This window comes from Lissotriton helveticus, chromosome 5_1, assembly GCF_964261635.1.
Source record: "Lissotriton helveticus chromosome 5_1, aLisHel1.1, whole genome shotgun sequence".
In the NCBI taxonomy this organism is placed as follows: domain Eukaryota; kingdom Metazoa; phylum Chordata; class Amphibia; order Caudata; family Salamandridae; genus Lissotriton; species Lissotriton helveticus.
Window position 1 is genome coordinate 243618269 of NC_136065.1, and position 15325 is coordinate 243633593.

A 15325-nucleotide genomic window follows, 5' to 3' on the forward strand; every position below is an offset into this window, starting at 1 on the left:
CTGGCCAACTATAGACCTATAAACCTAATTGACTCTTTGCAGACATTTTTTACAAGCAGGTACTGGACCGCATTCCGGATTGGATCCTAGAGACAAATATCCTGTCTGACTTTCAGGGAGGCTTTCATACCAATATCATTACCCTGGACCAGATCTTCCGCTTTCTCTGCATTTATTGGAGAGAAGTTGTCATCAAAGGGAGGTAGTTATATGTAGCCTTTGTGGATCTGTGCACTGCCTTTGATCTGCTCCCTCAAACTAAACTCTGGAGGGTGGTGGCAGATCTGGGACTCCCTCAAACTATGCTAGATATTTAAATTCATCTGCACTCAGTAAATAAAGCCCAGATTAAGTGGGGGGAGTATGGTCAACTGTGCCCTTCATGATAAACCGTGGAATAAGACGGGGATGGGTTTTAGCGCCCACCTTGTTCTCGCCCTTTATCAACGGGTGGAAGACTTCTTCATTAGGGATGGGTGCCATGCCCCAAAAGTTGGGGTGAGAAGAGTGCCTGCACTCCTTTTCGCTGACAATACATATTAATATCAAAGTCCCCATAAGGCGCCAAGGCGCCAAGGCGCCAAGGATTTTGGCTTTTTTTAAACATTGGAGTGGTGCCTGCCCAGAATGGAATGCCACCACCCTCCAAAAGAATTAGCCACAGTCTTTATGCTCCCCCCCCGGAGGCAGATGGGGGCAATAGCCCCTGATCTGCCCGCCCAGGGAGGGTGCATAAAGCCAACTAGGCACCAGGGATTATGTTTTTTTATACCTAGGGATGGGGGCTGCCAAGAAGGGCCATGCCAATGTCCCCACTCCACATAACAATTAGCCACAGTCTTCCTGCCCCCCTCCAGGAGGCAGATGGGGATATATAGCACCTGGTCTTCCCCCCTGGGGTCAGAAAGGCATTAGGCACCAGAGATCTTGTTTTTTTATACATAGGGGTGGGGGCTGCCCGAATGGGCATGCCAATCCCTCCAATCCCTGAATAAAATAACCACAGTCTTTCTGCCTCCTCTGGGAGGCAGATGGGTGCAATAGCCCCTGATCTGCACCCCAGGAGGGGCAGAAATCTCACTAGGCACCAAGGATTATGTTTTTTAATTCGTAAGGGAAGGGCTGCCCAAAATGGCCATGCCCCCACCCCAAACAAAATTTTGATAGTCTTTCTGCCCCCCTGGAGGACATATCAGTGCTTCTTCTTGAGGTATGTTTTTATCGGGAGACCAAGGGGAACACTGGGTGATAGGAGATTTGTGCCGGTGCGGTGATCCCAAACAGAAACCTAAAGATTTTTTTTTATTGTTAAATTTGAAGTTTGTAGGGGATTCTGGGTAAGAAAACCGTGGGGGATCCACGGAAGCCACACATCCTTGGACTCCCCTGGGTATCTACTTTTCAGAAATGTCTGTGCTTCGTAGGCTTCTCTAGATGGCCGCCAAGCCTAGGACCAAAAACGCAGAAAGCCATTAGGCTCCATGGATTTTGCAAAGCCAGGTAGTTCTGTGATTGATAATTCTGATGTCTCCACAATACATTTTGGGCCCTTCCCTGTCGCGGTACTTGGCCCACCCACCCCCAAGCGAGGTAGCATTTTTATCAGGCGACCTGGGGGAACATTAGGTAGTAGGACATTTGTGTTGGCCTGTGATCCCACAACTTCCTCACACAGAAATGTAAGGGAAATTTGTTTTTTGGGGCAAACGTTGAGGTTTGCAGGGATTCTGGGTAGGAAAACGTTGGGAGATCCACGCAAGCCACACCTTCCTGGACTCCCCCTAGGGGCAAGTTTTCAGAAATGTCTGGTAGTTGTGGTAAATAAATAATTAATTACCGGTACTATTTTTGAATATATTAACAACAACAGATAGCTCAATAAATAAGAGGCAGGATCCGATGTGTCCGAGTTGAACAGGCTTTATTCAGGCAAAAGGGAAGGGACTGGAACGGGACAGCCTGAGTAAAGTAGGAAGCAAGGCAGCTGCACCATTTCATTAACAGTGCAGTGTATATATAGTAAGACATTTCAAATACATTACATACAGTAGGCGTAACTTGTGACAAGCGTAAGATAAGAACACATGGGCGGAAACAGAAGGCGTGTACAGGGCGTGCACTGAGACATGTGATGTGAAACGTCATAGAAATGTTATGAATGGGCGGAAACATGGAGGGGGCTACCTGAGAGCAGCTGGGACCTTTAACCTAGTGGTGCGCGCAAACGGGCAATGACGTGTTACTAGGGAGAACTGGGGGCTATGACTTCTGCACTAGAAGAGGAGACTAAAGTCTGCAGTGTCAGGACGACATGTACCTATAGCATATCTGGTATCTCGTGTTTGGAGTACATGTTGATAGAATCTAAAAGTTATCAGGGCAAAAGCTACTTGACACTAAGGCTGGTGCATGCATACATTCTACATGTATTGCGTGTGCTAGGAATATTCTATGAATACTAATACAGTATTTCTCTTACATGGAGACAGAAAGACTAGACTATAGCTGAACTGTTTATGCGGTTCAGTAGCTTAGGAATGCAGAGAAGGAAAGCTGGACTGATAACTGGAAGCATAACATATTCTTGGCAGACAGGCAGGCAGAGCCAGGCCGGGTACCGCGCTGCGAGGCAGGAAGTAAGTGAAGGGTCAGGGATGCAGGTGGGGGCTGCATCGCTCCTCAGAGTGGGTTCAGGAGACTGGAGCTTGAATCTGGTGTCCGGGCCCTTTGAGGCCTAGAAATGGGGACAATGTGGTGAATTAACGTGCACACTGTAAAACGTGGCAACATAGGCCTAATACTCGTTGCTTTCACGAGAACTGGATACTGGCATACTAGAGTTGGACACAACTATAATTGCGTCTTAAATCGATCAGAAGGGGATATACGCATATCGATCATGCACATATAACATAGGATGGGGAACACGTAGGCACATATAACAAGGCAAAATATAATTTTCCTCATTCCCTCCTTGTGCCCTACGTTTCCATCAGGAAACATCAATATTCATGATACCATCTATCTGTTCATAAAGCATCATTTGCTCGTCTCGAATTGTCTTGGAACGGGACTTAGGACTAGGAATACAAGAGGTTGCACACAAGCCGCAAATCGCAGGGCCACATTGTAAACAGAGGCAGCAACTGAAGATGATCATTACTGCGATACCTAGGAATGACAATACTTTCCATCCCCAGGCAGATATAATACTCCAGAGCCAACCAGACCATGTCCAGGTGCCTGGATTCTGGTGTAACTGATGGGCAATTTTATGAAGTCTCGTTATAGCTGAATAAACAGACGGCGCGTTATTAGGAATGAAAATGCAGCAACTAGATCCGATGATTCTACAAGCTCCTCCTCTATCGGCCAGTATGACGTCAAGAACGAGACGATTTTGGAGCACGACAAACCTAATGGCAGATTGCTCTTCGGTTAAATTACCTAGAGCGGAAGTAGTCTCATTCACTACTGCTTCAAGGGTTCTGGTTAGCCTACGTATTAACTTACTATTCTGGACAGGACCTATGTAGAAAAAGAAACCTTTATTGAAGTCTTGATATTGTTCTAGAGTAGTTTCAGTTTGATCGACAATTGGGGACTCAGTCTCCCTTCTATGTCTAACGTGTACTAGATGTGTGTTTCGGTGATAATCAGATGGGGCTAGGAAAACTGGTGGCAGTAGGAAGGCAATGTAACATGTTCCATCCCAATCTAGGGGCAGACGAACATATGCGGTCTGACCACAAACAAAATAAGAATGACGTGAGGCTTTGAAAATAGATTTCCCACTGTCACTATACTCGATCACAGTAGTACAATCACTATGACCTACATGTGCGGAACCATTCTTTCTGACACATAATTCGCCTTTAACTGGTAGAACTGAAATAGCAGGCAAATCTGGAGTAGTCTCGGACTGAACATTCAAAACCATGAAATTCGAGGAATAATTACCTAAATCATATACTTCGTTTTCTAGATCTAACCCTGTTCTATGGGAAAGACCTTCCTTGTCTGGGAAACATGTTCGATTCAGAAGGGACATATCAGTTAGGGATGACGTTAACGTGGACCATGCTCCACACGAACCATTATGTGAAAAAGGATAAGGAAAGAGTGGCAGAACTCCCTTCGGTGTCTGGAAAGGGGGGAGTCGACCACACACCCAACAATTAGTGGCATTGCTGGTCTGGTGTGAATAGTGCAGCATTCGGATAAAAGTATTATTACGCATAGCAAGACGATAGGATAACTCGTGAGGAGGCAGGTCACTAAATGTGTGCTCTACTGTAACATTAGAAAACATATGTACATGTGAAATAGGAAAACATAAATGCAACGCATAACTTATGCATGTAACCATAAGGCTTAAAAATAATAAAAATAACAGAGTATCTATAAATCGACTGCAAAGATTCTTTCGATAGCGTATTCTCTTAGAGTTTTGACTAACTCTTTCACTGTGTGGGTCTGTCTTATACATGTCAGGAACCTGTCTAACCGTTTCACCCGAGAGGGACTTAGACAATTAAACTGGCTGACTTACTAGACCTCAACTTGGATTTGTACTCCTGCTGCAGAGTTTTCTCTAACAGGGGAATTTTAGATTCAGTTTCTGGGCAGTCCTTGAGAACGGGGCAGTCCTTGAGAAAAGATTTAGCTTTGAGTCCATGGAATTTCTTGACGTGGCTGGCGTGTAGCCACCCTTTTCGGTTTTCAATCTTCACTGCTGTCCGGGTGGTGAGAAGAACGAGGCGGGGCTCCTTCCAGCGGGGCTGCAGCGGACTTGAACGATCAAAATTTCGGATCAGCACGAAATCCCCCGGAACGACCTCGTGCGGTTTCACTTCGGTGTTGTCTGGAAATGCAGCGGCAACCTGTGAACGACAAGATTGTAGTGCAGACATCAAGGAAGCAAGGTAATCTGTCAGCATATTACTGTCAACATCGGTAATGGTACGGGGTCTAGGTGTACCCCACATATTGGGGGGACGTCCAAACACTATCTCATACGGGGACAGACCGGCTGCTTCAGGATGGCGTACACAATGGAACTTCCACTGGTACCCTAACAGAAGGGAAACTTGTTTCATGAGCTCGGATGAGAATGGCTGGCCGTTATCTGAATACACGACCCTAGGTAATCCATAGCGGGGAAAGAACTCACGAACCAACTGCCTGGCAGTGGTCGTGGCTGTGTAATCTGGAACTGGATATGCTTCTGTCCACCTGGACAAAGCGCATACAACTACGAGGACATACTTGAAACCTCGACATCGCTCCATCTGAATATAATCCATCTGGAGGACTTCAAAAGGGTGGTCAGGAGGATGGAATCCACCTTGTTCCACCGGGACACCTTTACCTGGATTGAACTGACAACATATCATGCAGGTACCCACTTTCTGCTTGGCTGCTGCTCGTAAATGCTTGTTAAACCAGATGTTCTGGATACTGTCTAACATGGCTTTTTCTCCTAAATGTGCTGGACTATGTGCGGTGTTAATAATGACTTGAACCATAGAGTCGGGGAGAAACCATGTGGCTTTTCCCTTCGTCAACCATCCTTGATCTGTCTGGACCCCTCCTTGTTCGGACCATTTCTTGATTTCATCGGGAGTAGCATGTGACTGTATATCTATTACATCTTGTGTTGGGTCCTTAACTGTCATACAAGTAGTCTGATCTGGAATGTGTGTCGGTGTCGTGTTAACTGGACTGTCTGGAGTCTGAGCTGTGAGCTTGGCTGTTTGATCTGCTAGATCGTTACCTTGGGAAATGATGTCGGTGACTTTCGTATGTGCCTTGCACTTCATGATAGCGATAGCTGTCGGTAAATGTATTGCATCTAACAGAGCTTGAATGAGGGGGCCATGTTGAATCTTGGTTCCATGAGAAGTCATAAAACCTCTTTCTTGCCAGAGGACTCCAAAGTCGTGTACGACTCCGAATGCATAACGTGAATCTGTGTATATGTTTACTTTCAAGTTCTTCGCTCGTATGCAGGCTTGGGTCAGAGCGACAAGCTCTGCTGCTTGAGCAGACAGGGTGTCAATACGATGTGTTTCTATAACTTCAGTGTCAGTAGTCACTGCATACGCGGCTACTAGTTCTCCTGTACTTGTTCTCATACATGAACCATCCACATAAAGTGTCAGGTCGGGATTAGGTAATGCAATGTCTGTCAAGTCTTGTCTTGGCTTTGTAATGGTGTTAACAACTTCCACACAGTCATGTGTGGCAGGATTAGAGGTAACTGACGGTAACAGTGTAGCTGGATTTAAAATGTTGCAGCGTTTAATTTCTATGTGTGGCTGGAACAGTGTCAGTTCATAACCTGTTAAACGTGCAACTGTCAAGTGCTGAGTCTGTGTTCGGTTTAAAAGAACCTCCACGGAGTGTGGAACTTGTACTGTCAGGGAGTGTCCTAACACTATGGAATCACTTTGTCTGATAGCTAGAGCTGTGGCTGCAACTGACTTGAGGCACGCAGGCAGAGCCTGGGCTACTGGATCTAATGTGCTAGAAAAATAAGCACAGGGCTTATATTGTCCTGCTTGATCTTGTGTGAGAACAGATAATGCAGTACCATCACGTTCAGTAACAAAAAGTGTAAAGGGCTTACTGTAGTTCGGTGTTGCTAGAACAGGTGCTTGGCATAAAGCTTTCTTTAATTCATTGAAAACAAGTGTATGTTCCTGGGTCCAAGGGAGGACAGTCGATACGGCTGCCTCCTGTGTCGTTAACTGTATCAGTGGCTTGGCTAGAAATGCATACTGAGGAATCCATTGTCTGCAATAAGAAGTGAGGCCGATAAAAGCTCGTACCTCCTTCTGAGTCTTGGGCTGTGGAAGACGTGCTATTAACTGGATACGGTCTGGTGTCAACTGCCTACCCCTCTTGGACAGTAAGTGTCCAAGGTAGACCACTTGCTGGACACAGAATTGCAACTTGGAAGGGGACACCTTGTGCCCCATCTCGGCCAGAAAATACAGGACTGTAAGTGACGCACGTTCGCAGTCACGTTCAGAACGGGCTGTGATCAGTAGATCATCGACATACTGGAGCAGGGCAGTGTCAGTTGGCATGTGAATATGGTCTAGTTGTCTTTTAAGTGCTTGACTGTAAATACTAGGACTTTCTGTGAAACCTTGAGGAGCTCGTGTGAATTTATAGCTTCTTCCATTTAAACAGAAACCGAAAAGGAACTGGCTGTCTGGATGAATAGGGACACTAAAGAATGCGTTCTTGAGATCGATAACTGTAAAGAACGTGGCTTCAGAATCAATGGCTGTCAAGAGAGAGGAAATATCAGGGACCACTGGGTACTGAGGTATGATACATTTATTAAGTTCTCGAAGGTCAATCACTAATCGATAAACTGGAGGTGCATTTGGATCAGTACGTTTCAGGACTGCAATGATAGGAGAATTACATACATTGGAGTCAGTTTCTACAACCACTCCTTGAGCAATGAGTTCGTCAATAATTTTGGATAAGGCTGCTACAGCCTCAGGTGGCAATTTGTACTGTCGGATTCGTGGTAATACAACACCTTGCTTCAGAGTGACACGATGGGGTGTGATATGCATACAACCTACATCAGTTGGACCTTGCGCCCGTAAATGCTGTGGTACATTCAATAATCTTGGATCAAAATCACGTAATACATAATGACCTTTAAAATCACGCAGAAACAAACGGACCCCTTCTGGGGAGCAGCATATGACTGCTCCTAATTCTTTCAGAGTCTTTATGCCTAACAGATTCTCTGGACAAGACTTCGTGAGTAACAAGTCTGTAGTTCGGGACAATGGACCAACTTCTAGAGTAACTGGTTTCGATATTTCATTAACAATAGGCTTTCCTGAAAATCCAAGGGAAACATTTCTAGAGCCTGAGAGCGGAGCCCCTGGAACCTCGTCATGACTGATGGTAGTCCTACTTGCCCCTGTATCAATCAGAAACTTTCTGTCTTTCCCTAATACTTGACTGTGTACATAGGGACCCTCTTGATCTACAGGAATCTCGATGAGAGGCAAGCCTACCTCCCTCTCTAGGCTGTTTCATGAATATGGCTGATAATCTGGATACTCTGACTGTGCATACTGGTACATCTGCTGTGTAACGTGTTGTGTTGCAGCGATAGGCTGCGGTACTGTAACTGTCTGTTGTGCATTCTGTGGTGGCTGGGAATTCTGTGAAACTTGTTCTTGTCTAGACGGACGTGGTCTCTCTTTAGTCTTACCAGTAGCTATGTTGTGTTTCAGAACTGCACATTCGTTTATAAAATGACCTGGCTGTTTACAGTAATTGCATGTCCCTTTAACGGGAGCTGCAGGATGACTGGCTTGATTCGGACCCCTCTTCTGACTGTCTTGTGGAACAGATTGTGCAACTAGTACTTTCATTTTCGTGTCTTTCATACGTCTCTTTTCGTGTTCCTGCTCTTCCCTGATTCTGTTCTGGTGATACTGTAACATCTGGAGCATCTGTGACGGAGTATTAGCTTGCCATGTACTTTCGACTTTCAGTACTCGATTTTTAACTTGTGGACTTGAATTCTCGACTAGTTTGGTAACAAAAAGATGAGGGTACGATTCACTACTTGTTTTCAGACCACTATTAATAATGAAACATTTCTCAAATCTAGAATAAAAATCACTAGTATCTTCGTCTTGTTTCTGTTTACAGGCTGAGATGGCATCCCAATCTTCCTTTTTCGTGGCTAGTAATCTTGGCAAAACTTGTATTAACAATTCGGGCAAAGCTTTAGCTTTATCCCCAAGACCGGTACCTGGTACTCGTGTATTATCTTCAGTTTCTAATGCTGTCCAATCTATCTTTTTCTCTCCCACCTCCCATTCTTTTTCTTTGAGTTTTTCATATATGCCCGCAGGCAACAGGACCTTTAACATTTTAATGATATCAGGATACGTGTATTCTCCCATACGGAGCATGTCCTTCAATTCACGGTGAAACCCTGCTGGATCTTTATCATGACAAGGAATTAACTTTTTCATTTCTAAGAGTTCTATTTTCGTGATAGGGGTGTAAACAAATACTCGTTCTAGACTACCATCTTCTCCCTTAACTGGATGCACTTCCCGTAACGGATTCTGTCTGTCTATGTAGAATGATTTTCTTTCTGGGGGTGAGGCGTGAACAAAATGTGGATTCAGAAATGTTCGGTATTTGTGGCGCTGTTCTAGAATGACACTAATTAAATCGGTACCTAGACCTTTCCATCTGTATTGGAGTAACTCGTTCAATACATCATGTAGAGGACCTGGATCAGAATGCTGTTCCTCATACAGTGCAATGAGGTGCTGAATCATATATGTACCCACCAGACGTTGCTCGGCTGGGGGCAGTTTCAGAAACGTTTGTGCCACTATTTCATCTGGAAACGTGGTGGAATCACTAGTCCATCGGACTGCTGATCGGGCTAGTTCTTGTTCATGCATTGTACTAAGCTCGCTATAACCTATTCGTGATTTCAGAATTTGATCGGTGGCCTGGAATACTTGCTCAAGAGAACACTGTTCTGGTGCAGGAGGAGGAAAAACTTTCTTGTAATCTAGGCGTGAATATCGGTCGGAAAGTCTAGTTCTACCTACATACGCTATTCTGGAGGGATTCTCGCTGTCTACCTCTTCACTAGAAGAGTCACTCTCTTTCTCGGTTGCTCTTTTTGCTTCTCGTTCCTTGTGTATACGTATTATTTCCTTACGAATTTTCTTATACATACTCTCTATACAACCTTGTGTCTTGTGTTTTCCCTCGGCTATATTGTCACTCCACCTGGTTAGGACTTTCATCTCGTCTTGGTCTTTATCTGGATAATCTTGCTCTCTTATTAAACAGTTAATCAGGAACTTTAAAATCATAAGTTGAACCTCGGCTTTCCTTTGTGACATAGCTTCGTGAATACTTTCAGGATTCTCTCCTGTACGGATGAAACGATATATTCTGTTCAGATGTTCTTTCATATCGGGCAGGGTGATCAAAAAGCTGGCCACCCGTCTTAAACGTACTGAATATAAGATCATGTGATCTTCGCCTGGAACTGGATCATATATACAGTCAGTAAGAAGTCGCTTGAGATCTGTGTATGTCGCCACTTTTGGCGTACGCTGTAACGCTACGTCGTGCAGCGTCAGATGTTTCGGTTGAGGCGGGGTGCGAGGAGCACTTCCCCCCGCAGCTCCTAAACTAGAATCGTCGGTGAATACTGTACGGGCTGGTAGAGTGACTGGCATAACGGGTACATTTACTGTGGGCTGGTCCGGGGGTGCTGGAACATGAACTTGACCCCCGGGAACAGTAGTTGGCGGGACAGGAATTACATTATTAACGGGAGCAGGCGGAACAGGCAGAACATGATTTGCATATGCTGGGACTGTGTCGTCCAAATAGGACGAAAGAAAAATTTCAGCTACGGTCGGTTTGTGACGTAGCTTAATCGGGACCATTGGCGGCGGTAAATTACCGGGTACTTCCGGGGTTGCCTTCGGCGAGCCCTCGGCAAGAAGAGGATACATACCTTTAATAAGGGCATTTCTCTGTCGGTCTGACTGTTCTGCTCTAACTCGTTCACCTTCTTCTATTAATTCCCTTTCTTGGGCTCTTTCTGAGGATTCCCTACTTAATTCTGTTTTTCTGAATTCTTTTTCGGTTCTTTTATGAGATTCTTTGTGCCATAACTCGATGGCATCTTTCTGGGACTGTCTGGCTTTCTTTTTCCATAATGCTTCTTCTACTCGCATGATGCACTCGGCATCCCATGTACCTGATACGGGCCATCTATATTTCTCTTCTAGTTCCTTAGTATAGTCCGCCCATAAGTCTAGATATATTATGGCATCTAAGCCATGCTTGTGATACATAAAATGTCCTGGACTGTCCCTAGGAGGGACAGGAACTGCTTCTTCGAGTAACCCTTTTCTGGTCTTTAACTGACGTAATTTCGAGAACAGAGGCATTTCGGTAATACACTTGGAACACAATACACAATAATCACAGTAATAGAATAGCAAACAAATCTCTCATACCACGACATACAAATACATTGATAACAGTTCGAACAGAATACTACCTGATACACTGAAAACAGAACACATGAATTTCTCGAGAACGAAACTTACTAGAATTACTAGATGCACTGCTAAAACAGTACAGAACATACCGGTCCCATAAAGAGACACGTCGGACCGTATCCACCTAGGTGAATACTTCGGACTGGATCTGTGTACCCAAACCCAACGGACCAGGAACAAACTAATGATCCTGTCTAGATACTTCCCCCGCGACGGTACTCACCGGGAAGCAGAAACTGGAAGGCCTCGGACTGGACTGCTACGACGTCGGACTACTACATACTTCGGAAAGTTCGGAAACAGGTGGGCCTCCAGATACTTCGGACCTTGCTCTCTCGGCTTGGGCTCTGGTCGGGACGAACCGCATTCCACACCGCTTCGTCTGGATGTCGGACCGCAGTCTCCGTCTCCTCCGTGGGCCTGAGGGAGACTTGAAGCAGAAATATCTGCACGTGCACGGTATTGTTCCGTCACGGCTGCAGAGGGTCAGGGGACCGGCGTTGCATCGCCAGCGCGTGAGGAAGGGGTACGTCCCTATTCGGGCGCCATTTATGTGGTAAATAAATAATTAATTACCGGTACTATTTTTGAATATATTAACAACAACAGATAGCTCAATAAATAAGAGGCAGGATCCGATGTGTCCGAGTTGAACAGGCTTTATTCAGGCAAAAGGGAAGGGACTGGAACGGGACAGCCTGAGTAAAGTAGGAAGGAAGGCAGCTGCACCATTTCATTAACAGTGCAGTGTATATATAGTAAGACATTTCAAATACATTACATACAGTAGGCGTAACTTGTGACAAGCGTAAGATAAGAACACATGGGCGGAAACAGAAGGCGTGTACAGGGCGTGCACTGAGACATGTGATGTGAAACGTCATAGAAATGTCATGAATGGGCGGAAACATGGAGGGGGCTACCTGAGAGCAGCTGGGACCTTTAACCTAGTGGTGCGCGCAAACGGGCAATGACGTGTTACTAGGGAGAACTGGGGGCTATGACTTCTGCACTAGAAGAGGAGACTAAAGTCTGCAGTGTCAGGACGACATGTACCTATAGCATATCTGGTATCTCGTGTTTGGAGTACATGTTGATAGAATCTAAAAGTTATCAGGGCAAAAGCTACTTGACACTAAGGCTGGTGCATGCATATATTCTACATGTATTGCGTGTGCTAGGAATATTCTATGAATACTAATACAGTATTTCTCTTACATGGAGACAGAAAGACTAGACTATAGCTGAACTGTTTATGCGGTTCAGTAGCTTAGGAATGCAGAGAAGGAAAGCTGGACTGATAACTGGAAGCATAACATATTCTTGGCAGACAGGCAGGCAGAGCCAGGCCGGGTACCGCGCTGCGAGGCAGGAAGTAAGTGAAGGGTCAGGGATGCAGGTGGGGGCTGCATCGCTCCTCAGAGTGGGTTCAGGAGACTGGAGCTTGAATCTGGTGTCCGGGCCCTTTGAGGCCTAGAAACGGGGACAATGTGGTGAATTAACGTGCACACTGTAAAACGTGGCAACATAGGCCTAATACTCGTTGCTTTCACGAGAACTGGATACTGGCATACTAGAGTTGGACACAACTATAATTGCGTCTTAAATCGATCAGAAGGGGATATACGCATATCGATCATGCACATATAACATAGGATGGGGAACACGTAGGCACATATAACAAGGCAAAATATAATTTTCCTCATAGTTTTCAGAAATGTCTGGGTTTGGAGGTTTCTCTAGATGCCCACTGATCCCGGGACCAGAAACGCAGGTGAGTCCCTCAGAAAAACTGATTGATAATTTTGAAGTCTCCACTGTACGTTTTGGGCCATTTCCTGTTGCGAGCACTAGGTCTACCCATACAAGTGAGGTACCATTTTTATCGGGAGACTTGGGGTAATGCTGGGTGGATGGAATTTGGTGACTCGCCACAGATACCTGAGCATTCCACACACATGTGAGGAAAATATTTTTTTTGCTTTACAAAGTTTGAAGTTTACAAGGGATTCTGGGTAAACGAACCTGGTGGGAGCCACACAAGTCACCCTTTCCCGATTCCCCAGGGTGCCTGGTTTTAAAAAATGTATAGGTTTGCTAGATTTTTCCAGGTACCAGCTGAGCTAGGGTTCAAAATCCACAGCTAGGCACATTGCGAAAAAAAGGTTTGTTTTCACTGTAAAAATGTGATGTGTCCACGTTGCATTTTGGGCCATTTTCTGTCTCGGGCACAAGGCCTACCCACAAGATTTAGATACCGTTTTTATTGAAAGACTTGGGGTAAATGCTGGGTGGGTGGAAGTTGGTGACTCGCCACAGATTCCCGAACTTTCCATCACAGAAATGTGAGTAAAATGTATTTTTATTTAACAAAGTTTGAGGTTTGCAAGGGATTTTGAGTAACAGAACCTATTGAGAGCCACACAAGTCATCCCATCCTGGATTCCCCTGGGTGTCTAGTGTTAAAAAATGTATAGGTTTGCTATGTTTCCCTAGGTGCTGGATGAGCTAGGGTCCAAAATCCACATATAGGCACATTGCACAAAAAAGGGTCCGTTTTCACTGGAAAAATGTGATGTGTCCACGTCGCGCTTTGGGCCGTTTACTGTCACAGGCACTAGGCCTACCCACACAAGTCATCGGGAGACTTAGGGAAACACAGAATAGTAGAACATGTGTTATTATCTATTGACTTTCTTTGTATTTCTGCCTTCCAAATGTAAGACAATGTGTAAAAAAAGAAGTCATTCTGAAAAATGTCCTCTAATTCACATGCTAGTATGGGTATCCACAATTTCGGAGCTGTGCAACTAACCACTGCTTCTAAACTCTATATTTTGTTCCCTTTTCGGAAATATATAGGTTTCCTTGATACCTATTTTTCACTCTTTGTATATTACCAAATGAATTAAAAATGTCCTAACTACAGTGAAGGAAAGTTTCAATTCTATTAAGGACGCGGAGGCGAGGAGTTTGCCTAGCTCTTCCAATTTATTGCTCAGCAGCCTTAACAACAAAACCAAGTAAAGACAACAAATCCCATGAGTCTTTCAATAAACAAAAGATCATAGAGGCAGTCCCATATAAACAGAGTCCAGGAACAGCACTTCCTCTTTCTTCGCTGCTGAGCAGCCAGATAAGTGATTTTCCTTTGTCTCTGTTTATTGGTAGAGCTTAAGGGATTAGTTCGTCTATGGTATGATTGTTTATAATAATGACTGTAATATAATTTTTCTTACTTGCTTTGGTACGATTTGTTCCCGCTGTTTCAGGGCGGGCAGTTCTCTGCATCACGGGGCGGCTCAACTCTCAGAGGTTGCTGCCACGTCAGCTCTCATTGAGCCCCCTCAAGCTAGTGCGTGACTCTTTAGCCCCGTGAGGCTTCACAGCAGTTCAGCCGCTCTTCTCCTCGCACCCGGCAGGGCATTGTTAAGGCTGCTGAGCTATAAATTGGAAGAGATAAGCATAATCCGAAGCCTCCGGTCCTGCCATAGAATTGCTATATACACGGTACACAATGAGAAACCACTGCAAGACGCAGTTCAGTTATTGGCTCTGGGTGCCTTGGGTTCTTAGTATATCCCTGCAACCAGAAGGGTCCAGAGGACGTAACGGTATATTGCTTTAAAAAATCTGCCATACTTAAAAGAAGTTACAGGTGAACACTTTGGCTCAAATGCCTGTTTTTTTAACTCAATTTTAATATGTTATATATAGTTTCTATAGGAAAACTTTGACGGATCTACAAAAATGACCCCTTGCTGAAATCATGATTTTGTCTACTTTTCAGAAATTTATAATTTGCTGGGGTCCATTATTGCTTTCATACCTATTTCTACCACTAACTAGAAGGATGTTGAAAGCACAAAAAATAGGAAAAATAGGCTATGTCCCAGTAAAATGCCAAAAGTGTGTAGAACATTTTAGTTTTCTTACAAAAGTCTGCCTGTTCCTGAAAGCTTGGTAGATGGTGTTTTTAGCACCATAAACCCTTTGTTAATACCATTTGCAGGGGAAAACCCTGACGCTTTCTTCTGCAGCACTTTTTCCTCCCCAAAAACTAAATTTAGCTGTATTTTTGCTAATTTCTCAGTCCCCTCTTGGGAAATCCATAACTACTGTGTACCTTTAGAATCCTCAGGATGGGGGGCGTAGCCAGCAACATGGCCGGTTGAGGAATACCTTGCCGGAGCTCCCGACGAGCTGCTCGAAGATCCGCC